Consider the following 25711-nt stretch of genomic DNA (forward strand, 5'->3'; position numbering starts at 1 on the left):
AGGGTTATGATGGATTCTCCATCACAGGCAATTTTCAACCAAGTTTGGATGTTTTTCTAAAAAATCTGCCCTCGGAATTATTTTGGGCAGTTCTCTGGCCTGTGGTATACATGGCAGACTAGATGAACACAATGGTCCCTTCTGGCCTTGCAGTTTATGAATCTTCTCGGTTGGGAATGCTCCCAGGGTGAGCCCAGCAGTTTTTAGCTGGAAATCCAGCGTGGCATTTCTGACTGTGATGAGCTCTCCGTCTGCTCTGTGGCTACACTAGCAGGGCCTGTGGCAGCCTGGCACCGGCTGAGAGCAGGAAGGGTAAGCACCATTACCCTTCTATGCCAGATTCACCCACTCTCCCTCAGGAAGCACCTGGATGCGCTCTGAGTTAGTTTCACTCAGCCACTTGAAGAACAGCCCCTCCAAGCTGCGGAAAGTTGTGGGGAGAGCTTGGATCCACTACTGGTGGGAATTGCTAGTGCACCCCTCTGCCCCCCATCCCCTCACCAAGCCTCAATTTCCTTCCCCCTTAAAGCAGCAGTGATTAGGTGCTTGCTGCAGAAACCATCTTAAAGGCGACCCCCCCCCCCCGAAAAAAAGGGAGGTATGTGTAACCCTTCTGCCCATCAGAGTTGGCAGCAACAAGGGCTGGGTTCAGTATCTAGGGGCTCTGTTTCAATAACACAACACAAAACCGGCTCGAGCCCCCGCCCAGTGACCTGGGACAATTACATACCACCCCCCGGGCGCCTCTAAGAGGCAATACTTCCCCTCTCGCAAGCACAGAGTCTGAGTGTAGCAAAAGCCTTTTAATAAAGGAGGGAAACAATGCGGCATTATGTTGGGGAAACACCACAAACAGGATTCATAACACAAAACAATGCAGCATTATGTTGGGGAAACATCACAAACAGGATTCATAACACAAAACAATGCGGCATTATGCTGGGGAAACACCACAAACAGGATTCATAACACAAACCATGAGCAAAAGACCCACCCCCAAGTAAGGTTGGCAGTTTCCTTTTCCCCTCAGGGTCTTAAGTCCAGCAACCCAACAGTCACCCCACACACAGCTTCTGTCCTTGGTCAGTGCAGCCCCAGAGTTCAGAAGTTCCTCTGCAGAGTTTACCTCCCAGCCTGGGTGGAAGTAGGGGGGGGGGGGGGACAGCTTACATGCTCCACTGCTCAGGTCAACAGCCGATTGCCAAGCCTCTCCGTGGGGTTCTGTTGCAGTCTTCACCACCAGCCGCTCCTCTCCGCCAGCCGCCCTGCTGGCCGCTCCTCTCCGCTAGCCATCCTGCTGGCCGCTCCTCTCCGCTAGCCGTCCTGCTGGCCGCTCCCCAATATGTCTTCAGCCCCCCCCACACACACTTAACACAGCTCTCAGTGATTTCAGCTGTTAGTAGGGGGGCCCCAGTGCTGGTGCACTCAGAACCACTTGCCCAAAGTAGGTCTAATGCTTAGACCTAGGAATCAGCGACTTCAACTCTGCAGTGTGTAACAAGACTCCTAATGGAGTCAAAATTAGCTCTGTTATTACACGGTGGAGAAAGGAGGGGTCAACATAGTGTTTAGGGCCCTCAGAAGGGGCCCACACTACCAGGTCCCCATCCCCATCCCCAGCCTCTCTTGCGCTGATGATGATGACAATATTGTTGCAGTTCTCATCTATGGCTACGCATCTGACTCCGCAGTCTGAATCCTGACACAGAGTCGGCCACACTGAGGCCATGGGAAGTCTGAATCTATGATGTTTGATGATGCAGCTCTGTGGCGCCTTTCACATGCCGCCTGGAGAGAATTTCCTCGATCCCACGCAAACTGGTCACGTGCTGATCTTGTCAGAGGCCGCCAGTGAGTCCTGTTCTGAGCCATTTGCTCCAGTTCTTTGGGATTGATTCCAGCCCATTGGAGACTGATCTTCAGATTATCGTTGAAGCACTTATATGGTCACCAGCTACAGATTTGTGTCAAACATTTTTCCAGTTCAGGAGAGGCTCAAGACCCAGGCTGGGGGTCAGGGGTGCCATGGGAGAGGCCACATCCCCTCCTGTATGTTTATTCAATTCAGGGGTCAGTTTTGCCAATGTTACTTGAACAGGCCACCAAAGCGAGCACTGTCAGGCTGTGGGTAACATCTTCAAAATCCCCTAAGTGACTTAGGAGCCCACGGCCCATTTCCAAAAGTGACTTAAGAGCCTAAAGGCTTGTGTAGGTGGGGACATTTATCGACAGAACTATACCAGCATGATTAGAGCAGGGAAGTTGGCTGGCCCAGATATTTCAGAATAAGCTCTTCTGGAATAGCTCCCATGTGGACACTAGTCAGCAGGGGTGGCCAACCTGAGCCTGAGAAGGAGCCAGAATTTACCAATGAGCCACAATAATACGTCAGCAGCCCCCCAGCAGTTCCCACCACCCGCTCCCAGCGTCTCCCACCCACCAGGAGCCCCGCCAATCAGCGCCTCCCCACACCTCCCGATCAGCTGTTTCGTGGCGTGCAGGAGGCTCTGGGTGGGAGGGAGGAGGAGTGAGGGCATGGCAGGCTCAGGGGAGGGGGCAAGAAGGGGTGGAGTGGGAGTGGGAGGGGCAGGGCCTGTGGCAGAGCCAGGGGTTGAGCAGTGAGCACCCCCCGGCACATTGGAAAGTTGGCACCTGTAGCTCCAGCCCCAGAGTCGGTGCCTGTACAAGGAGCTGCATATTAACTTCTGAAGAGCCCCATGTGGTTCCGGAGCCACAGGTTGGCCACCTCTGCGAGTCAGGAATAAAAGTGTTTTTATTCTGCAATAACTAGTCCACTTCCAAAGAAGCATGGAGGGAGACTGGGGGACCCGAGTATGGGTGGAAAGGGGGAAGAGGAGTTTACACTGGGTCCCTCTGCAGGAGCCTAGCAGAGTGGGGTCCTGGTCCATGACTCGGACTCCTAGGTGCTACCATAATACACCTAATAAGAGGAGAATGGGGACACTGGTAGGGGGGGATGGGCAGCACACAGAACCCCTGGCAGGAGTTTGGACATGAGGGCCCCTGGAATGGAGCCAAAAAGAGGAATGGGGGCCATGGAGAGTAAGGGGGGAATGAAGAGACACATGGAGCCCCTGTCCCCAGAGAGGGAGAATAAGGGAGAAGGCGGGGCCAATGGAGGGGGTGAGAATGGGAGACAATGGTATGGGAGAAGGATATGGGGGACACAGAGCCCGTGGCGTGGTGGGGAAGTGGAGACCCTGGGATGGAGATGAGGGACGGGGGCACACAGAGCCCCTGGTATGCTGGGGAAGTGGAGACCCTGGGATGGGGATGAGGGACGGGGGCACGCAGAGCCCCTGGAGTGGTGGGGAGGTGGAGACCCTGTGATGGGGATGAGGGATGGGGGCACGCAGAGCCCCTGGCGTGGTGGGGAGGTGGAGACCCTGGGATGGGGATGAGGGATGGGGGCACGCAGAGCCCCTGGCGTGGTGGGGAGGTGGAGACCCTGGGATGGGGATGAGGGATGGGGGCACACAGAGCCCCTGGCGTGGTGGGGAGGTGGAGACCCTGGGATGGAGATGAGGGACGGGGGCACACAGAGCCCCTGGTATGCTGGGGAAGTGGAGACCCTGGGATGGGGATGAGGGATGGGGGCACGCAGAGCCCCTGGCGTGGTGGGGAGGTGGAGACCCTGGGATGGGGATGAGGGATGGGGGCACGCAGAGCCCCTGGCGTGGTGGGGAGGTGGAGACCCTGGGATGGAGATGAGGGATGGGGGCACGCAGAGCCCCTGGCGTGGTGGGGAGGTGGAGACCCTGGGATGGGGATGAGGGATGGGGGCACGCAGAGCCCCTGGCGTGGTGGGGAGGTGGAGACCCTGGGATGGGGATGAGGGATGGGGGCACGCAGAGCCCCTGGCGTGGTGGGGAGGTGGAGACCCTGGGATGGGGATGAGGGATGGGGGCACACAGAGCCCCTGGCGTGGTGGGGAGGTGGAGACCCTGGGTTGGGGATGAGGGATGGGGGCACGCAGAGCCCCTGGCGTGGTGGGGAGGTGGAGACCCTGGGATGGAGATGAGGGATGGGGGCACACAGAGCCCCTGGCGTGGTGGGGAGGTGGAGACCCTGGGATGGAGATGAGGGATGGGGGCACGCAGAGCCCCTGGCGTGGTGGGGAGGTGGAGACCCTGGGATGGGGATGAGGGATGGGGGCACACAGAGCCCCTGGTATGCTGGGGAAGTGGAGACCCTGGGATGGGGATGAGGGATGGGGGCACGCAGAGCCCCTGGCGTGGTGGGGAGGTGGAGACCCTGGGATGGGGATGAGGGATGGGGGCACACAGAGCCCCTGCCATAAGAGTGGGGCCTGGGGGGCTCAGGGAGTCCCTAGAATTAGAGGTGATGGAACTAGGAGTGAAGCGGGTGCAACACCCCCTGGCTTGAAGTGGTTTCCCTTATATTCCGGGGTTACAGTCTGGTTCAATGGCTCTCAGCACCCCCACTATAAACATTGTTCCAGCCCCCCTGCCTAGAAGAAAGGCGAATGGGACAGTGACACACATGGAGCTTGTGGCGAGGAAAGGGAGGAATGCAACAAGCCCTGGTGAGTGCAATGCATTTGGCCTACAGATGTACCAATGTGTGCAGCCCTCTAGTACTGACATAACCGTTGCACTATAATTATAGGGGTATAGTTCTGCCGCTACATTTTCCAGTGTAGACAAGCCCTAAGTCTCACTGGAAGTCAATGGGATTTAGGCGCCTCGGTCACATAAGCAGTTTTGAAATCGTTATCCAGCATCATGTGAGCACCCCTCCCACCTCTCGTCATTCCAGGGACTCCCTGCATCAGGGACTCCCCGTTATAGAGGCCACAGGGCAGGTCCTCCTCAATCTTGACATCCCCGTCCCTGTGCACATGACACACGGCAGCGCAGGGAGGCTGGCTCGCCACTTTGAAACAGGCAGGGGGAGGGCTTTTAGCATCATCCTCACACAGTATAAATTGATGCTTTCAGAACAGCGGAGGTAGTTCATGTCCCTGTCTTTGGATGCCGGCGTTGCCCTCCTCTCCTGTACAGTTAGGCAGAATTCAACACTAAACTGCACTTGTCACTAAAGGCTCGGTCCTGCACCCACTGAAGCCAGTGGCAAAATTCCCATTGACTTCTAAGGGGCGGGATTAGGGTTGCCAACTTGGTAGTATTTAAAAACGGGACACTCTGGAAACGCTGGACACTCCCCCCGACGCCCTGTCCCTGCCCAGCCTCTTTCCCTGAGGCTTTGTCCCCGTCCACTCCTCTTCCCCCTTCCCCCTCCATTGCTCATGGCTTTTCTCCTTCCACCCCCACTCCTGGGTCAGGAGGGACTTGCCTGCTGGGAGCTGCAGCCCCCGACGCAGGTAGGAGGCAGTCCCGGCTGAGTAGGGGCTGGAACAGGTGATGACCCAGTGCCTCCGCTGCCTGCAGTAATCAGATTTTGAGTGCCTGGTCAGTAGATCTGTCAGGTCCCCTTTTCGACTGGACTTTCAGGTCGAAAACCGGGCACTTGGCCACCACTGGATCAGGCTTTCAAGTCTGTAATTGTTTCATCTGTGCCTATGAATTTTTAAATTCTGCAGTTAGAACATTGGGCTCGTCGGTCTGCTCTGACCCTAACAGAAAGCGCGGCACACACGGGCCTGCAGGAACTAATTGTCTTGCCAGTCAATCACAAGAATGACAATTACATTTAAGAGGCTTGTTTCCTCAGAACTTGCAGGACCAGTCATATCAAATATCTAAGTGTAGCCCTAGAAAAGCTGACTTCCTGAGAGCAGATCCAGAACATAAACAAAGCTGTCAAGAACAATCAGAGAGCATTAAAGATAACAATGCCCAAGAGGCAAGTTTGTCCTCCCTTTTGAGCAATCAAGGATGTTCTAGGCCCTGTCCACCTGGGCAAAAATGTTGGTCTTTTCAATGGCGTTAACTCTGCTGAGGGAGATGAACTCAACTGAAACACCCCCTTTAGGACCTTATCTTCACTAGGAAAATGATGTGTTTTCAACATGTTTTAAAACCCAGGTATTTTAAAACCCAGGTGTCACTAGTCAGGGCTGGTTGAACCTCTGTCCCTCTTTGGTCTCTCTCAGTGCACATACTCCACCCCCCGGATTACCTCTCGGGGGGAATCATGTGATTCTCCCACTCTCAGACCGGGCCCCAGGCTACAGTGCCCTGTGTATCAACCGTGCTTACCCAGCAGGTCTGAGTGGGTTCAGTGCCAGCAGTTCTTCCCTTTGGGAGCTTGTGACCAGTGGAGCATACAGTGACCGGATGGCTTTCTCAAACTAAAGTACTGTTTAATCTTAACAATAGGAACAAAGCATAACATAAGAGAAAAAAGGTTTTAAAACAACAAAAGGTCTACACACCTGTCTGTCTTATCTACAGCCCTAATGGGGGCCCACTACGTCTAATTTCCCTCGGGTCCTAATTTGTTAGGCTCTGGGTTCTCAGCCTCAAAAACCCACGTCTCTCCTTGAGAGAGGAGTCTCTTTAAACCCCCGTGAGCCTTTTGTTTCCTCCTTCCACCCCCACTTCACGGCAACTGATTCATTCCTGGGGAGTCCTGCCTGGCAAGCCTAGCTGGGGGTACCCAGCGCATCAAAGCAAATGGCTCTTTCATTGTCTCCCAAGTATTTGCTGAGAAGTGACAATCTGGATCCACTGCCCCCTTCCTGGATGCAATTCCTGATAACCCTATGAGTTATCCCTGTAAACTCAATACATACGGGTGCATGGAGTGGAACATACAGTAGGGAGGTATAAAAATACACAGCATATGAAAAGATGGGAGTTGCCTTACCAAGTGAGGGGTCAGTGCTAACGAGCTAGTTCAATTAAGGTGGAAGTGGGCTATTCTCAACAGTTGACAAGAAGATGTGAGTCTCAGCAGGGGGAAATTAGTTTTTGTAGTGACCCATCCTCTCCCAGTCTTTATTCAGGCCTAATTTGATGGTGTCCAGTTTGCAAATTAATTCCGGTTCTGCAGTTTCTCGTTGGAGTCTGTTTTTGAAGTGGTTTTGTTGAAGAATTGCCACTTTTAAGTCTGTTATTGAGTGTCCAGGGAGATTGAAGTGTTCTCCTACTGCTTTTTGAATGTTATAATTCCTGATGTCAGATTTGTGTCCGTTTATTTTTTTGCGTGGAGACTGTCCGGTTTGGCCAATGTACATGGCTGAGGGGCATTGCTGGCACAGAATGGCATATATCACATTGGTAGATGTGCAGGTGAATGAGACCCTGATGGTGTTGCTGATGTGGATAGGTCCTATGATGGTGTCCCTTGAATAGATATGCAGACAGAGTTGGCACCGGGGTTTGTTGCAGGGTTTGGTTCCCAGGTTAGTGTTTTTGTTGTGTGGTGTGTAGTTGCTGGTGAGTATTTGCTTCAGGTTGGGGGGCTGTCTGTAAGCGAGGACTGGCCTGTCTCCCAAGGTCTGTGAGAGTGAGGGATCGTCCTTCAGGATACGTTGTAGATCATTGATGATGCACTGGAGAGGTTTTAGTTGGGGGCTGTAGGTGACGGCTAGTGGCGTTCTGTTACTTTCTTTGGTGATCTTCCATAAAACACCATCCTAGCCACTATGGATGTAGACGCCCTCTAAACCAACATTCCACAAAAAGATGGACTACAAGCCATCAGGAATAAAATCCCCGATAATGTCACGGCAAACCTGGTGGCTGAACTTTGTGACTTTGTCCTCACCCACAACTATTTCAGATTTGGGGACAATTTATACCTTCAAGTCAGCAGGACTGCTATGGGTACCGGCATGGCCCTACAGTATGCCAATATTTTTATGGCTGACTTAGAACAACGCTTCCTCAGCTCTCGTCCCCTAACAGCCCTACTCTACTTGTACTACATTGATGACATCTTCATCATCTGGACCCATGGGAAGAAGGCCCTTGAGGAATTCCACCAGGATTTCAACAATTTCCACCCCACCATCAACCTCAGCCTGGACCAGTCCACACAAGAGATCCACTTCCTAGACACTACAGTGCTAATAAGCGATGGTCACATAAACACCATCCTCTACCAGAAGCCTACTGACCACTATACTTACCTACATGCCTCCAGATTTCATCCAGACCAAATCACACGATCCATTGTCTACAGCCAAGCTCTAAGATACAACTGTGTTTGCTCCAATCCCTCAGGCAGAGACAAACACCTACAGGATCTCTATCAAGCATTCTTAAAACTACAATACCCACCTGGTGAAGTGAAGAAACAGATTGACTGAGCCAGAAGGGTACCCAGAAGTCACAAGACAGGACCAACAAAGAAAGTAACAGAACGCCACTTGCCGTCACCTACCGCCTCCAATTTAGCCCACAAAAGTTTATGCCCAAATAAATTTGTTAGTCTCTAAGGTGCCACAAGGACTCCTCGTTGTTTTTGCTGATACAGACTAACACGGCTACCCCTCTGAAACCTGTCAATACATACGGGCAGTAACCTCGCAATGGCCAGAACAGCACATCATTTTCATAAATCATTACAGGCAGTCAGGAGTGCTGGAACAATTTGTATAGTGGGGGTGCTGAGAGCCATTGAACCACACAGTAAACCCTGTGTACAATGAAGTCCAATTCACGCCAGGGGGTCCTGAAGCATATGCAGGCAATCCAAATCCACACCATGACAACTTGTATTTTAACTAGTGTTAGCAGGCAGGGGTCAACTCCAGGGCTGGCCCTTCACTTCTTTCTTCCTAGTGAAGACAAGGCCAGACCTGCAATGAAACGACTAAAGATGTGAATTCAAATTGATTTAAGTTATTTCGATTCCAGTTTGCATGTAGACAAGCCCTTAGAAAAAGTTTTAATTAACACACCGTCACCACTTAGCACACCTAGTGTAGACAAAAAGTCCTATGCACAAATGTGTTAAGGGACCTAAGGCCAGCTCACATGTCTTTAAATGCAGCTCTCTTTGTCTATGCCTGGTGCTTAGTGGAATTGAGCAATGCGTTCCTTGTGTGGCTGTCCTTCAATCCCATGATGACAAGGTGTTCGTTAACACGTTTTCTAACACCTCATTTCCCCAGCATAGACAGCGCCGGGGGGGCAGTGTCCAGCCTTGTCCTGGAGGAAATCAGCTTTGATTTGACTGAATTATTGGCTTATACAAATCACATGTAGAGCATGCAGAATAGACGTGCACCCTGGAAAGGCTGTGCTGTGTTTGTGTCCCGGCTAAGGAGCTGATCCTGCAAACACCCGCTACTGTCTGTTGTGCTCACTAACATGAGTAGTCCCAGTGAAGTTGGTGGAGTTATTCACAGTAGAAAGCACTATGCCCTAAAGCAGTGGTCCCCAACCTTTTTCGTCTGGCGGGCGCCAGACGACAAGCCACGGAGGACCGTGGCGGTGGACTAGCATCCGCCAAAATGCCGCTGATAAGCAGCAGCATCCAGAGGCGTCGCCGCCGAAATTCGGCGGCATTTCGGCGGATGCTCGTCCGTTGGCCAGTACGCAGGCGCACTTAGACTCCCCGGCGGGCACCATGGCACCTGCAGGCACCGCGTTGGGGATCCCTGCCCTAAAGGCTAGATCCACAAAGGGATTCAGGTCTTGTTTACAGTGGGAATTAATTCAGATTTAGATAGGATGTGAATTTAAATAGGAATAGCTATTCCTGATTAAATCTTTATGTGGATGTTGTTATTCCAACATAAGAGTGCTTTGCTACAAATTAGTTTAATCCACCTCCACTTCTTATGCTGGAATAAGAATGTCCACAGAGGAGGAGTTAATCAGGGAACAGCTATTCTGGAATAATTCTTCACGTAGGCAGGCCCTCCTGCCTAGTGGAATCTTCAGCTCTGAGTCTGGCACGAAGGCTTGAACCACTAAGATATTTAGGCACCTAAATCCAACATTTAGGCTTACCACTGACATTCTCAAGACCACCACTCAGCTGCCACCCAACCCTGCAGATGCCTGAGATTCCCTCAGGCAAAGCAGCCTAAGTCCTGTTGTCTCCTCCCGGCTACCAAGCTCCTCAGCGCCCTAGTTCATGCCTGCACCCCAGAGGGTTCTCGTACGAGGCGTTGTTCCACATCTCTCTCCAGTGGGGCCTGATCCAGGAGATGTCAGAGCATACCTACTGGATTGGGCCTCACACGTCGGGAACTTTTGGGGTGCAGGAGAGGGGCTGTGTAAAATGCCTGGTGATCGGAGCACTCAGCTGGGATGTGGGAGACTCAGAGTCAAATCCCGGCTCCAATGAATATTTATTTATACAAAGCTCCCACAGGCGAGATGGAGCGAGGGCCCGGGGGTTAGAGGACTCGTCTGTGATCAGGCTGTCATCTCTCAGGTGAGTGCCTTAATCCCTGGGCTATTGGGTATTCTAGGGACAAGCACACACACAAGCCAAAGCCTGAAATATTCCTGGCCTGCTCCCCCTTGGTTGTCTTTTGTGTGGGCCCTCATCCAGGAGCCATTCTCAGAGCTCACCTACCAGACTGGGCCCCCAGGCAAGATAGGTGGGAGAATGGCTAGTTTGACAATCCCACAGGGGCTTTGGCTTGTGCTAGCAGCTTGTTGGCAGTGCAGCCATGTCAGGGCTTGAGGGGTTCAGTGCCTGCCCACCAGTGAGAACTCAGGCACCTTTGGGGTTAGGCAGCAACTGAGCAGTGGTTTTGTCAGTAGCAGAGGTGCCATCTTTCTGAGTTGCTGGGGGGTGCTTGACTCTTGCTCTGCCCCCGCTCCGCCCCCACCCTGCCTCTTCCCACCCTGTTCCGCCCCCACACGCCAACGCCTCCTGCACACCACTGAACAGCTGATCCGTGGCAGTCGGGAGGCGCTGGGGGGGAGAGGGAGGAGCTGATCGGGGAGGGGCTGCCGATGGGGGCTGAGCTCCATGGGTGTTCCAGCCCCTAGAGAGGCAGTTAGGTGGCAAAGTTCCTTCGCGCATCTAGCCTTAAGTGTTCCACACTTGCAGTCTGTCTGTTTCGCTAGCACCGTGGTGCTGTGTGAGCACACGCAAATCTGTTCTTCTCTTTGGCCCCCGTGGACGCAGGGATTATTTGGTGTTGTCGGGTGCTGTTAGCGTAGGAGTGGGTTCTGCAGGTTGTTTTGTAGGCGCTGAGAGTTGCGGTCATTCTGGGATCAGTGGCTGAGCAAACTCTTCGTCCTGCACACCTGAGCCTCACTCCTGAGGATGGCAGTCCCATTGTTTCAGTGGCATGCAGCTGTCGTGGGAGACCGTGGTCATCCATGGCAAAGCGGTACTCCAACTAGCGTGGGCAAATCCGCGGCAGGGCTTTGAAGACGAGACCCTTGAAATGGATTTGGTATTGGGGTGGTGTTCCCAGCTGTGGAAATCACATGTTTCTTCTGCCACGCCTTCAGACCTCTGAGTCCTGGAAACTGAAGCTCCTTATTATGGTCCCCTCTCTCCTTTTTTAATGTTTTAATATGTCTAAGAAATTAAATGAGAAATATTCTGCTCCAGCAACGTCAAGGATGCATGGTTAAGCACCCAAAATGCTGCAGAGGTGGGTACAAGCACAACCTTAACTCTGCCCCCTTCTGGATCTGTAGCATTATACCTCAGTCTTTATAAACATGATTCCAAGCTGTTTCCATAACTGCCCAAAACAATCAACCAGCCTTCCCCAGCCCCTCTGAGCCCACCTGGCCTACACCTTACCACTCTCAGCTGGGCCCTACCCCTCTTGGCCCACCCTTGCCCCTCTCAGCTCACCCAACCCTGCCTCCCCCTGCCCCTCTTGGGTTTGCCATTGTGCACCTTCTAATCTCTGGACTCAGACACACCCATCCCTTACTGGTGCTTTCTATCAAACATGTTATGCCGAGCTCTCCCAGTTGAATAATATTAATAAATGAATTTACAAGCTATCTAGTACCCTTGCCAATGCCCCAAGGCTCTCCTTACCAACTAAAACATGTTAAATACATTGAAAACTATGGGAATGCTCTCTAAAAGCTCAGCAAATAAAATTCATTGAAGGCCGAGAGGCCTAGAAAATGGGAGGAGGGATGGGAGAGGAAGGGAATGATAACAAATAGCTCCCATGGATAATAATTATACCATGTGAAGCTGGCAGACAAGGTGCCAGCTCGTGCCAAGGTGCCTAGGCTGCCCTGAACTCTTGCAGTTGAGTAGCCGGACACCAGTCTGGCTCACCTGTGTGTAAGTATTGTTAAAATAGATATCAGTGTTATATAAATGTAGTTAGTGCTTAGGGTTTATGAAATGCTTGTAGGAGGCTGCATGTATTGATCTCACTCATAGCAGCTGTAGCCCATGATATAAAGTTATATTGAGGGTTTGCATTGTAATCCTCTGTAACTGTGGAACTCACCAAACAGGAAAGAAGCATTAATTAGTGTAAAGCGCTGATCCTGCACACCAGAAGGCCAATTGAAACCAAATGAGCCTTTGTGAAACATCAAAGGACAAAGACTTTGTTGACTGCCCTCCCACACACACCTCGCGACGAAGAGGAGACAGGCACCAACACTTGTTCCATCAGTTTGAAGGGAATATAAATGCCTGACCAGAAGGAACTGTATCACTATGCTGCTTATAATGCAGAGAGGGCAATATTTCTAAGCATAAGCAAGGGATCCCCAAGCTACTTATTTTGGGTTAGCTCTAAAAGACCTATAGAGCTTGCATAGATAGCAGCTACTATCCCCTTTTGGAACTTAAGCCTGTAACTCATGTGTGTGTGTATGTTTACCCGCTTTAACCTTGTAAATAACTCTCATTTCTTTTTCCTAGTTAATAAATCTTTAGTTCATTTAATATAGGATTGGTGACAAACGTTGGCCTGAGATCTAAGGTACGCTTGACCTGGGGTAAGTGACTGGTCCTTTGGGACTGGGAGTGACCTGAATGTTGTTGTGATTTTTGGTGTAAGGGACCATCTATCACCCTTGCCTGGATACCAGGATAGACCGGAGTGCCCAAGGGGACTGTCTGTGACTCCAAGTTAAGGCTGTTATAGTGCTTAAGTAGTTCACACTTGATACTTAGTCGGTGAAATCTAATTATAAGCACACCCAACCAGTTTGGGGTTTGTGTCCTGGTTTGTACCAGTCTGCCCTGAGGTTGGCACCCATGTTCATGAGCCACTCCAGACAGCTTGACAACCAGTATATTAGTATTAGCAAAATATATGTAGATTCTATATGTCTCTAATACCCCCATATGCTGCCAGTGACCTGGGCAGAGACTGCTACTGGGAATTCCGCCACCAACACTACCATTGTTCCCATCCCAGCACTTTGCTGCTATGTGTATCTCATCCAGCTGCATGAACCTACACTCTTCACTCAGACAGGGGCACTCTACCAGCTGGCCAGTGTGGTGTAGAGAAAATGGCATAAAAAAAATCACAGCCTGTTACTTTAAATCCAAATGGGTTTCTTGGTCCTGCTTGCACGCTGGGGACTGTGTAGGGAAATGTGCAATCAGGGTCGGCCTGGGAAGAGCAAGCATCGAACAAGGCGGGTGAGTTGTGTCTCTCTGCTTTAGGGAGCAGCCTGCTTTTGTCCTCTCTGGTTTTGGTTGCTGTGTGTAGTCATTCTGGAGTCTAAGAATAAAAGTATTTCTACTCTGTAACTTTCCAGAAAGAGTGTTGGATGGGTTTTTTAAATCTAACTTCTCGGTTTGTATGCTGTGATCATCACAGCCAGTGCCTTTGGCTGGGAGCTGGTGTGGATAGGTGGCTGAGGTACAGCTGTGGCGGTGTCTTGGCATGCCCCAGTTGCCTTTCCTCATGTATGTTTTGCAATCTCACCCAGCTGGGATGAGGTGTTTTGCTCCAGGCAGTCGCAGGGCATGTGCAGCTCCTCCTCGCCTCATCTGTCCAACATTTAGCACTGACACTGTTGAGTGCTGAGCAGGTTGTTACCGTTCACACAGTAGATGTGACTACACAGCTGTCTGAACTGCAGGGAGCAGGCTCTCTGGCTACCCGCTGAGAGGGATCATCTTTGTAGCTGGGGATTCAAGGTCTCTGCTACTTTTCAGACCAGTCATGGGCAGCGGCTGTGCCAACAGTTTGGCTGTTATCGCTGTCATCAATTTGTATCACCCTGATACCCAGGGCTAACCCAGGGCCCTAGGACCTGCTCTCGTCTCTGAGAGCCCCCGTGACTTCTCCAAGGCAGTGATCTCCCTCTGAGAGAGGACCCAGCCTGGCACCCAGCAGCCCAAGACTTATACAGTCCCACTATCACTGTCTCCAGCACGACGTGCTCCTTCCACACAGTCGCATCTGGGGCCTAGCAGAGGCCTTGTCCCACTGCCCACAGGCCTGAGGACACTAGAACTACCAGCACTGACAAAACAAATATCTCAGCCGGATTTTCCGCTCTTCCCACAAAGCTTTCTTCTCTAAGGGGGACTCTTTCCTACAGAACACCTCTGCCCCCACCCCTTACCACCCAGGAGCTGTATATTCGCTTTTCTGCACCCATTACAATGCCTGCATGGGATGTCTTAGCTAGGAAATGGAAGCTCCCACAGGCCTAGCTCCCATGAGCAATGATTTGGGGGAGAAATTAGGATTTAGGGAGCAGAAAGAGTCCCACAGCAAAGGATGCCTCCCCCTCCACTCCTGTGAGCAGGGGAAGGGCTCCTCTGCTCCCCCCTCCCTCTTTGCAACACCCTCCCTGGGACGGGAGAGAGGGCACTCCAATGCCGCTGCCCACCCAGCCTGAGGGGGGGGGTGAAGAACCCCAGGAGGAGCAGAGGTAAGGTTGGGGATGAGGGACAACAGAACTGATATAGGGGCAGGATTAATCTGGGGGCAGGGTGGGTCCTAGGGGGACAGAACTGATGTGAGGGGCTGGGCAGAACTGATTTTCAGGGGCAGGACTGATTTGGAGATTGGCAGGGCAGAATTAATTAGAGGCAGGGGTAGGATTGCCAGGTGTTGGGTTTTTGACAGGAACACCCAGTTGAAAAGGGACCCTGGCAGCTCCGGTCAGCATAGGGTTGCCAAGTTTCTAGTCGCACAAAACCAAACACCCTAGCTCCGCCCCTTCCCTGAGGCCCTGCCCCCCACTCACTACATTCCCCCTTCCTTGGTGGCTCACTCTCCCGCACCCTCATTCACCTTCACTGGGCTGGGGCAGAGGGTTGGGATGTGGGAGGGAGTGAGGGCTCCGGCTGGGGGTGCGGGCTCTGGGTGGGTCTGGGAATGAGGAGTTCAGGGTATGGGAGGGGGCTCCGGGCTGGGGCAGGGAGTTGGGGTGCGGGAGGGGGTGAGGGCTCTGGCTGGGGATGCGGGCTATGGGTGAGGCTGGGGATGAGGGGTTCAAGGTGCGGGAGGGGGCTCCAGGCTGGCCAGGAATCTGCGGTGGGTGCGAATTGGGGACACCGTGGCCAATAGGAGCTGCGGGGTGGTGCCTGCGGGCAGGGGCAGCACGCGGAGCCCCTCTGGCTGCACCTCTGCCTAGGAGCCAGACATGCCGCGGCTTCTCGGGAGCCACGCAGATTTTCTCCATCCCTGGAAAATGCCAGGGCAGTGCTGGTGCAGCTGCTAAGGGGCCACCTGAGGTCAGCACCTCCTGGAGCCCCCGCGAACCGCACCAGCCGGGGCTGCCCGGAGCCCGCATCCCAACCTCCATCCCGTGCCCCAACCCCATGCCCTAGCCCTGAGCCCTCTCCTGCACTCTGAACCCTGCAGCCCCAGCCTGGAGCTCCCTCCTGCACCAAAAACCCCTCATCCCCAGCTCCCCCCAGAGCCTGCATCCCCAGCCCAGAGCCCGTACCCACTCCTACACCCCAACCCCCTTCCCCAGCCTGGAGCCCCCTCCCACACTCCCTTGGCCCCACCCCCCAGCCTGGAGCCCCCTCGTGCACCCCAAACCCCTCATCCCCGGCCCCACCCCAGAGCCCGCACCCCCAGCTGGAGCCCTCACTCCCTCCCACACCCAACCCCCCTGCCCCAGCCTGGAGCCCCTTCCCTCACCCTGAACCTCTCATTTCTGGCCCCATCCTGGAGCCCGCACCCCCAGCCCAGAGCCTGTATCTCCTCCCACACTCCAACCCCCTGCACCCCAGCCCGCACCCCTAACCCCCTACCATACTCACAGCCCCAAGCACCCTCCTGCTCTTCCTAGCAGCCGCCTCAGCTAAGTGGCCCTGCTCCCTACAAGCGGCCGGCAGCTGCTTTGGGAGGAGGGGTCAGGTGGAGATGCTCCGAATTTGTGGCTCCCTTCCCCGGTAGTCCTTCCTCCGAGTTCTCTGGGGTAATGTCTACACTGCAGTTAAACGCCCTGGTGGCCTGGCTCAGCGGACTGGGGCTGTAACGTTACAGAACTGCATCCTGAAGATGCCATCGCTTGGCTAGATGACTATGCACACGCTAAATATAAATTACTGTGTAGGCATTTGGGCTCTCAGAGCTTGGGATTCAGTTAGCCCAAACACAGCCCCACAGATGGGGGCAGTCAGCTTTAATTGCTGGGTAGACACACCCACCCACACCCCCTCCCAGCCAGGGGTGGCTCCAGGCACCAGCGCACCAATCTGGGACACAGTACAGGTGAAAAAACTTGAAACGAAGAACACAAGAAAATCTATTGGTTAGCAGGATGGTACAATAGGGAGGGGTCAGTTTCTGCAGCATGAATTACATTTTATGCAACCTCATCTTCTTAACATTGAAGAGCTATAATGAATTCATACAATAACATTCATGCAATATTAAGGTTATAATTTAAACTTAAGTGTCAGGAAATGTTAACATTAAGACTCCCATAACATTCATTTGTCCACATTGCATATATTGTCTATTAAAGCATACATTTAAACAATGTAGTCATTAAAGATGGAACAGCATAACTTTCCCCCCCTGCTATACAGTTCATTGTCAGGCAGGGAAGGAATCAGTCAGTGGCTGCAGCACTGGGTCCCCTACCTGGACAGTTGGGTGAAGGCAAGAAAAATCACACTCCTGCAATAGTCTCTTTAGTCTCGCTCATTGTGAGTGAGTGGGACTCTTTTGGGGGGCAATTCATTTTACCATAGTGTTTAAAATCTCTCCCTAGGGAGGTGAAGGGCATTTGAATCACACATTCCATCTCCCGCATGCAAACTGTTGCAGCTCCTGGCCTCTCCTGGTGCCTGCTTGGGCTTTGCAGTGAAAATAAGCAAGTGAGTGAGGGTGGGGGAGAGCGAGCGAGGGACGGAGGGGGGGCGTGGAGTGAGCGGGGGCGGCGCCTCGGGGAACAGGCGGGGAAGGGGGCAGGGCAAAGGTTTTCAGTTTTCTGCACTTAGAAAGTTGGCAACTCTAGGCTGATGTGGGGTGAGGGGTAACTGCAGTGGGGGCCACAATCACCTACCAAATACATTTGGGAGAGTGGGCCACACTGAGGGTATGTCTACACTATGAAATTAGGTCAATTTTATAGAAGTCGATTTTTTAGAATTCGATTTTATACAGTCTATTGCGTATGTCCACACTAAGCGCATTAAGTCAGCAGAGTGTGTCCTCACTACCGCGGCTAGCATCGACATACAGAGCGGTGCACTGTGGGTAGCTATCCCACAGTTCCCACAGTCTCCGCTGCCCATTGGAATTCTGGGTTAAGCTCCCAATACCTGATGGGGCAAAAACTTTGTTGCGGGTGGTTTTGGGTACATGTCATCAGGCCCCCTCCCTCCCTCCCTCCTTCCGTGAAAGCAACGGCAGACAATCGTTTCACGCCTTTTTTACGGGGTCCCGGCCGCCAGACCCGCTCAGCCCACTGCCTGCCTGGATGATCGGAACCCCAGGCAGGCAGCAGGCTGAGCGGGGCTGGCGGACGGAGCCCCAGACCGACAGTGGGCTGAGCGGCTCAGCCCGCTGCCAGTCTGGGGCTCCGTCTGCCGGCTCCTGCCAACCGGGGTCCCGCTCAGCCCCACTCAGCTGGCAGACCTCGGTGAAGTCGATCGGGGTGCCTGGACAGACGTGGCTCTCCTCCTCTTAGAGCACCGAATGGGAGTGACTCCAGGTCATTCTCTTGTTTAAGTTTCGTCTCATGGAGATTCAGTCCTGCCTGGAATATCATGCGAGCTGGAGGCTTCTGCCTCAGGCTGCTCTCCGAGCTGGCAGCACCACGCGGTCGCACCTACCCCAGCCTGCCCCTTGCTCCCATGGCTCATGAAGCCTGGACAGTAGTAAGGAGCCGTTCAATTTGTGGAATGACAAATCCAGAATGAAGGATTGCACTCTATGGGCCACGTTAAGATTATTTCAGAGTCCTGGATAGCATTTAGTCCCTATAAAAGGCTTCATGAAAATTTTCCCCCACCCCTAACAAAACTGTTAATTTATCAGAGCAGCTGAAAGGGTAAGGAACCCGGGACTATGACTTAGAGAGAGCTTCCATATTATTTAACTAATAACTGATATAATTCAAAGTAAAATTTCACAGCACGGTCTGTTCTAAGACTAAAAATGCAGAAGGGGAGTCAGAAAAAGGAACAATGACCTGTTTCCGCCTGGTTTCAAACCCGGGATGTTTTGTATGTTAGGGGAACGGGATAACCACTATACTACGGGGCTTTTGCATGTTTGGTGAATGTGATAACCACTACACTATGGGGCTTTCATGTGTTAGGTGAACCTGATAACCACTACACTACGGGGCTTCTCTTTTTTTGCCACAGACTTTGCCGAATGCACAGGAATGTTTTCTCTAGCTACAGAAGCTACCTAATGCAATGTCTATATCTATGGCCTTCCTGCTCACAAAGCGGTCATGCCCCTGCCCAAGGCTGACACAGCGCAGAGTGCATGTGACACAGCGACCTGGCTCGGGCAGGATCACTAGCGAGGCATGATACTTTTGCCGTTAAGCAAACACAGCAATTCTTTCCTGGCCTCTGTCACTGAATGCCTCCATGCATTACACTGTGCCCTATCAGTGCGGAGGACTGCATGAGCTCGGAAAACATGTAATCGCGAGTGCGTTTTTTTCGCCTTCTAATCTGTGATAACCTCAGGGACGGAGATGATAGGGGGAGCGTAGAAACATCCTGGGGGGAATGCATGGTCACCTGTGCTGCTGAGTGCTGCTGAGTTCGCCACGCTGGCCAAACAGGAAATGAAATTCAAAAGTTCCCAGGGCTTTTCCTGTGTACCTGGCTAGTGCATCTGAGTTCAAAGTGCTGTCCAGAGTGGTCACAATGGAGCACTCTGGGATAGCTCCTGGAGGCCAATACCATCGAATTGCATCCACACTACCCCAAATTCAACCCGGCGATGTCTATTTCAGCACTAATCCCCTCGTCGGGGAGGAATACAGAAATCGACTTTAAGAGCTCTTTAAGTCAACAAAAATGGCTTCATTTTGTGGACGGGTGCAGGGTTAAATCGATCTAACACTGCTAAATTCGACCTAAACTCGTAGTGTAGACCAGGGCTGAGTGTCTCACACACACTGGGGGGAGTTCAACAATCAAAAGACAGACCAAAAATCACAATGTAATCTTTCCTTAAAAAATCTCAAGATTCAGGGGTCAAGCTTGTGATTTTCTGGGAGTCTGACTCATGATTTTTGAACCTTTGCTTTGGCCAACCGGTTATATGAACTAGGATTTATCTGCTCAACACACGTAGCTTGCTTCCAAGTTCATGATTTGTCCTAAGGCAATAGCTTGATCTTGTCAGTGTCTCCTAAGAACATAAGAACGGCCATACTGAGCCAGACCAATGGTACATCTAGCCCAGTGTCCTGTCTTCCAACAATGGCTGGTGCCAGATGCTTCAGAGGGAATGCACAGAACAGGACAATTTATCGAGTGATCCAGCCCTTGTCATCCAGTTCCAGCTTCTGGCAGTCAGAGGTTTAGGGATACCTGGAGCTTGAGGTTGCATCCCTGACCATCTTGTCTAATAGCCATTGATGGACCTGTCCTCCAGGAACATAACTGATTCTTTTTTAACCCAGTTATACTTTTGGCCTTCACAACATTCCCCTGGCAACAACTTTCCCAGGTTGACTGAGTGTTGTATGAAGAAGTACTTCCGTTTGTTTTAAACCTGCTGCCTGTTAATTTTATTGGGTGACCCCTGGTTCTTGTGTTATATGAAGGAATAGATAACACGTCCTTATTCACTTTCTCCACACCAGTCATGATTTTATAGATCACTATCATATGTCCTCTTAGTCACCTCTTTTCTAAGGGTATGTCTACACTACCCGCCGGATTGGCGGGTAGTGATCGATCTATCGGGGATCGATTTATCGCATCTAGTGTAGATGCGATAAATTGATCCCCGATCACTCTGCCGTCGACTCCTGTACTCCATCGCAGCTAGAGGCGGAAGCGGAATCGGCGGGGGAACGGTGGCAGTCGACCCCGCACCGTGAGGATGCGAGGTAAGTCAACTTAAGATACGTCGACTTCAGCTACGCTATTCTCCTCCCCCCACCCCCAGTGTAGACCGGGCCTTAGACAAACAGTCCCTGTCTCTATGCCTTGCAGAGTTTTGGCCATACTGAGAAACTGACCAGACACTCCATGTTTCAAAGGGACTCCCTGCTAAAGGTGGGCAAAATTTCTTGGATGAATAGTTTATTTGCTAAAAATGTAGTTTGGGGATGATTGAAGTTGCTCGTGAATTTGTGTTGAATTAGTTGACCAAACTGAGAAAGGAGGAGGTAGCGCTGCCAGCACCCTTGTAACGCCAGTGGCTGCTAAGACATAGGAGATCCATGTTCAATCCCCGCCCCGTTCTGCTAGATCTGGAAAGTGGTTTTTCCTGCATTGCACGAGTGTGCCCTAACCAATGGGCTCTGGGATATTCACAGCCAGGGCCGTCCCTGCCCGTACGCCCGTACGCTGCTCCAGCCCCTGCTCCGCCTCTTCCCCATGGCCCCTACCCCAGCTCCGCCTCAGCCCCACCTCTTCCCACCCCTGCTCGGCCCCAGCCCCGCCCCCACTCCCCTGAGGAGTGCAGCATGGGGCGGGCGCCCTGCACTCAGTCTGCTCCGCTCCCCTGGCTCCCAGCCGCACCACCACGGGGTCAGGGGGGAACCTCCCCCCAAGTCCCAAGGCTGGGAGCCAGGGGAGCAGAGCGGAGCGGGTTGGGGCCGGGTCACTCCACTTCCCGCCGCCCTGTGAGTGCGGGGTCAGGCCTGCCCTGGAATCACCGGGCGGCAGGAAGTGGAGCGACCCGGCCCCAACCTGCTCCACCGGCTTGTGCTGGGGGGCGGTTTCCCCCCTGTCCCCCAAGCCAGCCCCCACTCCCACCCCACGGAGGCCTGGGATCCCACACAGCCCCCTCCGCAGGGGGGCTGCGTAGGGCACCAAAATGGCTAGGGACAGCCCTGTTCACACTGGTGCTTTCTCAATCTCTTCTCTAGAAGGTGTGCTGTGTTTCATAAATAATTAGATCGGGGAGCAGGGCCTTGCACTTTAGTCTCCCATAGCCCAGGGGAGGGTCCTGACTATCCCACTGTAGGGTCATGCTCACTCCTGCCCTGCTCCAGTGACTATCCATTGCTGTTCAGAATGGCAAGTCACGTTAATGTGGACTAGACCTTTTTTTTTTTACTTTTCAATTCACCAAAATATTTCAAACTACGTTGGTTTTGGTTTCACCCGCAACAATTTATTTTTCTGGGCTTTTTGGAATTAACAGTGAACTGAAAAAGCCATTGCAACAGCCCGCAGTATCTTTGGGAGCCCATAGTGTATAAAATTTACAAATGGTTTATGGACCTGGGATTGTATGCAATTCCAGTGGGGGAGGGTTCCCACATCTCCTCCAGGAACTCAGAACAACCGGGGTTGATGAAGGCTAGTTGCTGAAACTGTAAACAATCCTAGAGAGGTGCCGCCTTTGCGGGTGATTTGCATGTATTGGTTCAAGTTGGGTGTTCAGAGACCAACAGACAGAGGAAGTACTTTCGGTATGAAAAGGCTGAGTTTAAATTGACACAAGGCCTTCTTTTAATTCAGCAAAGGGCCAATATTTTCTGTCCGGGGGGGCGGGGGGGCACGGGCAGTCCCTCAAGGAGGGTTGGAAAAACTTTGGCTTACTATGGCCCCATAAGACTGATGGGAATGTTTATTGTTTTTTGTATGTTTTTTCTATAATGGTTTTACCCTCAGGATAACTATTAATGCCTGCATCTGTAACTTTCACTCCATGCATCTGAAGAAGTGAGGTTTTTTTACCCACGAAAGCTTATGCCCAAATAAATCGGTTAGTCTTTAAGGTGCCACTGGACTCCTGGTTGTTTTTGTGGATACAGACTAACACGGCTACCCCCTGATACTTTGTGAAGGCTGGTTGGTTGGTAACTGGTGTACACTGTTGTAGCCCTTCGAGAAAGGTTACTCACAGGTGCTGGGCCCCAGTCAGACCTGTTGGGACAATCACAGTGAGATGAAGAGGGGGCCCCAAGCCTAAACCCACACTCCTGAGGGAGAGAGATGCAGGTCTTTGCCTAAGAGGTGACATCTGGGAAGGCCAAAACCTTTAAGTGGGTGCCCTCAAGGAAGATCCCAGCTCTGGTAGTCCCTCCATGGGTAGCGGCTCTCTGTCCCATTCAGTCTCCATGGTCAACTTGTCCTCAGCAGGGCCGGCTCTAACTTTTTTGCCGCCCCAGGCAAAAAAGAAGAGCGCCGCCCCGACGTATCCCCCCCCGCGCGAGCGACACACAGCCGAACCCGTCCCCACCAGCGCCGCCGAAATCCCCCACCCCCCCCAGCACCACGCCGTCCGAAGCCCCGCCCCCTGAGCGCCGCGCACCTGCCCCCCCAGCGCCGCGCCCCGCCCCCCCAGCGCCGCACCGCCCGAAGCCCCGCCCCCTCCAAGTGCGCGCTGCGCCCCCGCCCCCCCCGAGCGATGCGCCGTGCCAAGCCCCTGCCCCCCTCTGAGCGCCGTGCCAAGTCCCCGCCCCTCCGAGCGCCGCGCCGCCCGAAGCCCCGCCCCTCCAAGCGCCGCGCAAGCCCCCGCCCCCCCAGCGCCACGCCGCCTGAAGCCCCCGCCCCCCTCCGAGCGCCGCGCCCCCGCCCCCTCCGAGCACCGCGCCAAGCCCCCACCCCTCCGAGCGCCGTGCCGCCCGAAGCCCCACCCCCTGTGCGCCGCGCAAGCCCCCGCCCCCCCAGCGCCGCGCCACCCGAAGCCCCGCCCCCTCCAAGCGCCGCCCGAAGCCCCCGCCCCCCTCCGAGCGACGCGCCCCACGCCCCCCCTCCGAGCAACGCGCCGTGCCAAGCCCCTGCCCCCCCTCCGAGCACCGCGCCAAGCCCCTGCCCCCCCGACGCCCCACTGCCGAACCTAAATAAATAAATACAAATCCTAGCGCCGCCCCGCTCCAAGGTGCCACCCCAATCACGTGCTTGGTCGGCTGGTGCCTGGAGCTGGCCCTGGTCCTCAGCGGTTTGGAGCTCCAGAGGATTTCTGGGAGGAGCCTGCAGCGTATGTCTCCTGGGTTGCCAGAACAATTTGTATAGTGGGGGTGCTGAGAGCCATTGAACCAAACTGTAAACCCTGGATATGATGGAAACCACTTTAAGGCAGGGGGTGTGGGAGCACCCCTGGTTCCAGCACCTGTGATGTCTGCTGTCCTCCTCAGCCAGTCCAGACTGAGTGGAGCTGCTTCCTTTTATATGCTCCCTCCATCTGGAGCATGCCCAGCAAGGGTGAGGGAGTGTGGCCTCTTGGGCCTAAAGAAATTGGTTAACCCCCACCTGACCAGTGCGGGGTTGGTACACCTCATCACGTCATGTTATAAGGTAATATTTAAGTGTTTGCTCTGTAACTATACAAATATTTGCTAGGACCGTAAACCCCCCCAGTCAGGGAAGAAACATTAGCAAATGTGAAATACTTGTTTACCACAAGAGGCGTCATCTCCTGCCCAACAAAAGTAGCCCTAAAGACATCAGACAAGCCGCTGTGGAAGATCAGTGGACAAAAGACTTGTAGATTGCTTCCCCCAAACCCATGAAAAGGATATGTGTACAAGCCCTCACACCCTCACAGCTTGAACACTGGGAGAAGGGACTAAAAATCCCTGTCAAGAAAATGCTGCTTTGAATTTGGAGAGGGCAATATTCCTAAGCATAAGTGATCTCCAAGCTGCTCGGCTTGGGTTAGCCCTAAAGGACATATAGAGCTTGCATATTATTGCAGAAACTATCACCTTTTGGAACCTAAGACTGTTTCTCATTTGCGTGTGTCTGTTGACCTGCTTTAATCTCGTGAATAGCTCTCATATCTTTTTCTTAGTTAATAAATCTTTAGTTAGTGTTATCAGATTGGCTATAAAAAGCGTTGTCTTTGGTTTGAGATCTGAAATACACTTGACCTGGGGTAAGTGACTGGGCCTTTGGGACTGGGAGTAACCTGAATGTTGTTATCATTTTTGGTGGACAGGAGCATCTATCACAAAGGCAGCTATCGTTATCGTGCTTTAGGAGTTCATACTTGTTACTTGGTTGGTGAAATCTACTTCTAGACCATACCACCCGTTTGGGGTTTGTGCCCTGTTCCTTGTCAGTCTGCCCTGAGGTTATCACGCACACTCATGAGCTACTCTAGACAGCTGAAAAACAATGCAGAGAAAGGCAGCTCAGCACAGCTAGTGACCTGCTATACTCTGAGGACCAGAAAAGGAATGATGGTCCAGGATCCCAGGAAACATCCAGCCCACTGGCAGAGATTACAGCAGGTGGGGGGAATCTTGGAGACACTTCCTTAGATGGGTGCAGGGGAGAGGCTGACAGATGCAACTGTGCTCCATTCGGATCAAATGCACCACTGCAGCAGCGGTCTGGACAGATCTCCAGTCAGACCAAGAGACGCCACATGTGGAGAGGGACAAACTGATTCGGGAAGCCCAGCTGCTTGCAGACCGGGAGAAGCAGCAAAAGCATAAGCAGGAAGAAAAGAACAAGGCAGATGCCCAGCAAAACCTACTCCAGTAGGTAGAGTCAGACCTCACATACCTGTCCTGGTGGGTGGCATAGACTCCAAAAAGAACAGGAGTACTTGTGGCACCTTAGAGACTAACGAATTTATTTGAGCATAAGCTTTCGTGGGCTACAGGGGAAGTGCCCGGCTGGTATTTTTCCCGGACATGTTCGGCTTTTTGGCAATTCCCCCCGGACGGGGGTTTGATTACCAAAAAGCCGGACATGTCCGGGAAAAACCGGATGTATGGTAACCCTACCTCTGTCCCCTTACTAAAACTCAGTGCGGGTGTTTTGGTTGCTAGCTCCCAGTACCAAAAGAAAGGGGAAGGGTTGGTGGGAAATAAGACTGACAGTCCCCAGGAACAATGGGGAGAGGCCAGTGCTCCAGGTCAGCCTGATTGACAGGGCGGGCAGGCTAATCAGGGAGTCAGGAGGCCAGGGGGGTCCCATCCTCCCTGTGAGTTGGAATTGCCTGGGTCAGACAGAGTGGGGCCGAGCTAAGGAGAGAGCAGGGGCCCGAGCTAAGCTGCTGGGAGCAGAGCTGCAGCCCCAAAGCCAGAGCAGAGCCCAGAGAGAGCAGACCTGCCCTGGGAGGAGAGCTGCAGCAACCAGAGCCAGAGGGGCCAGAGAAGCGGCCCAGGAAGGAGGTCAGAGCTGGGAGCAGCGTCACAGAAGCGGCCCACAGAGCAGACCTGTAGCACCCGGGGCCAGAGGAGCAGCCCAGGGAGCTGGAGGCAGAGCAGCAGCCGTGCTGAGGCAGAGTGGAGCTGGAGCTGGAGCAGTC

This window comes from Emys orbicularis, chromosome 21, assembly GCF_028017835.1.
Source record: "Emys orbicularis isolate rEmyOrb1 chromosome 21, rEmyOrb1.hap1, whole genome shotgun sequence".
Taxonomy (NCBI): Eukaryota; Metazoa; Chordata; order Testudines; family Emydidae; genus Emys; species Emys orbicularis.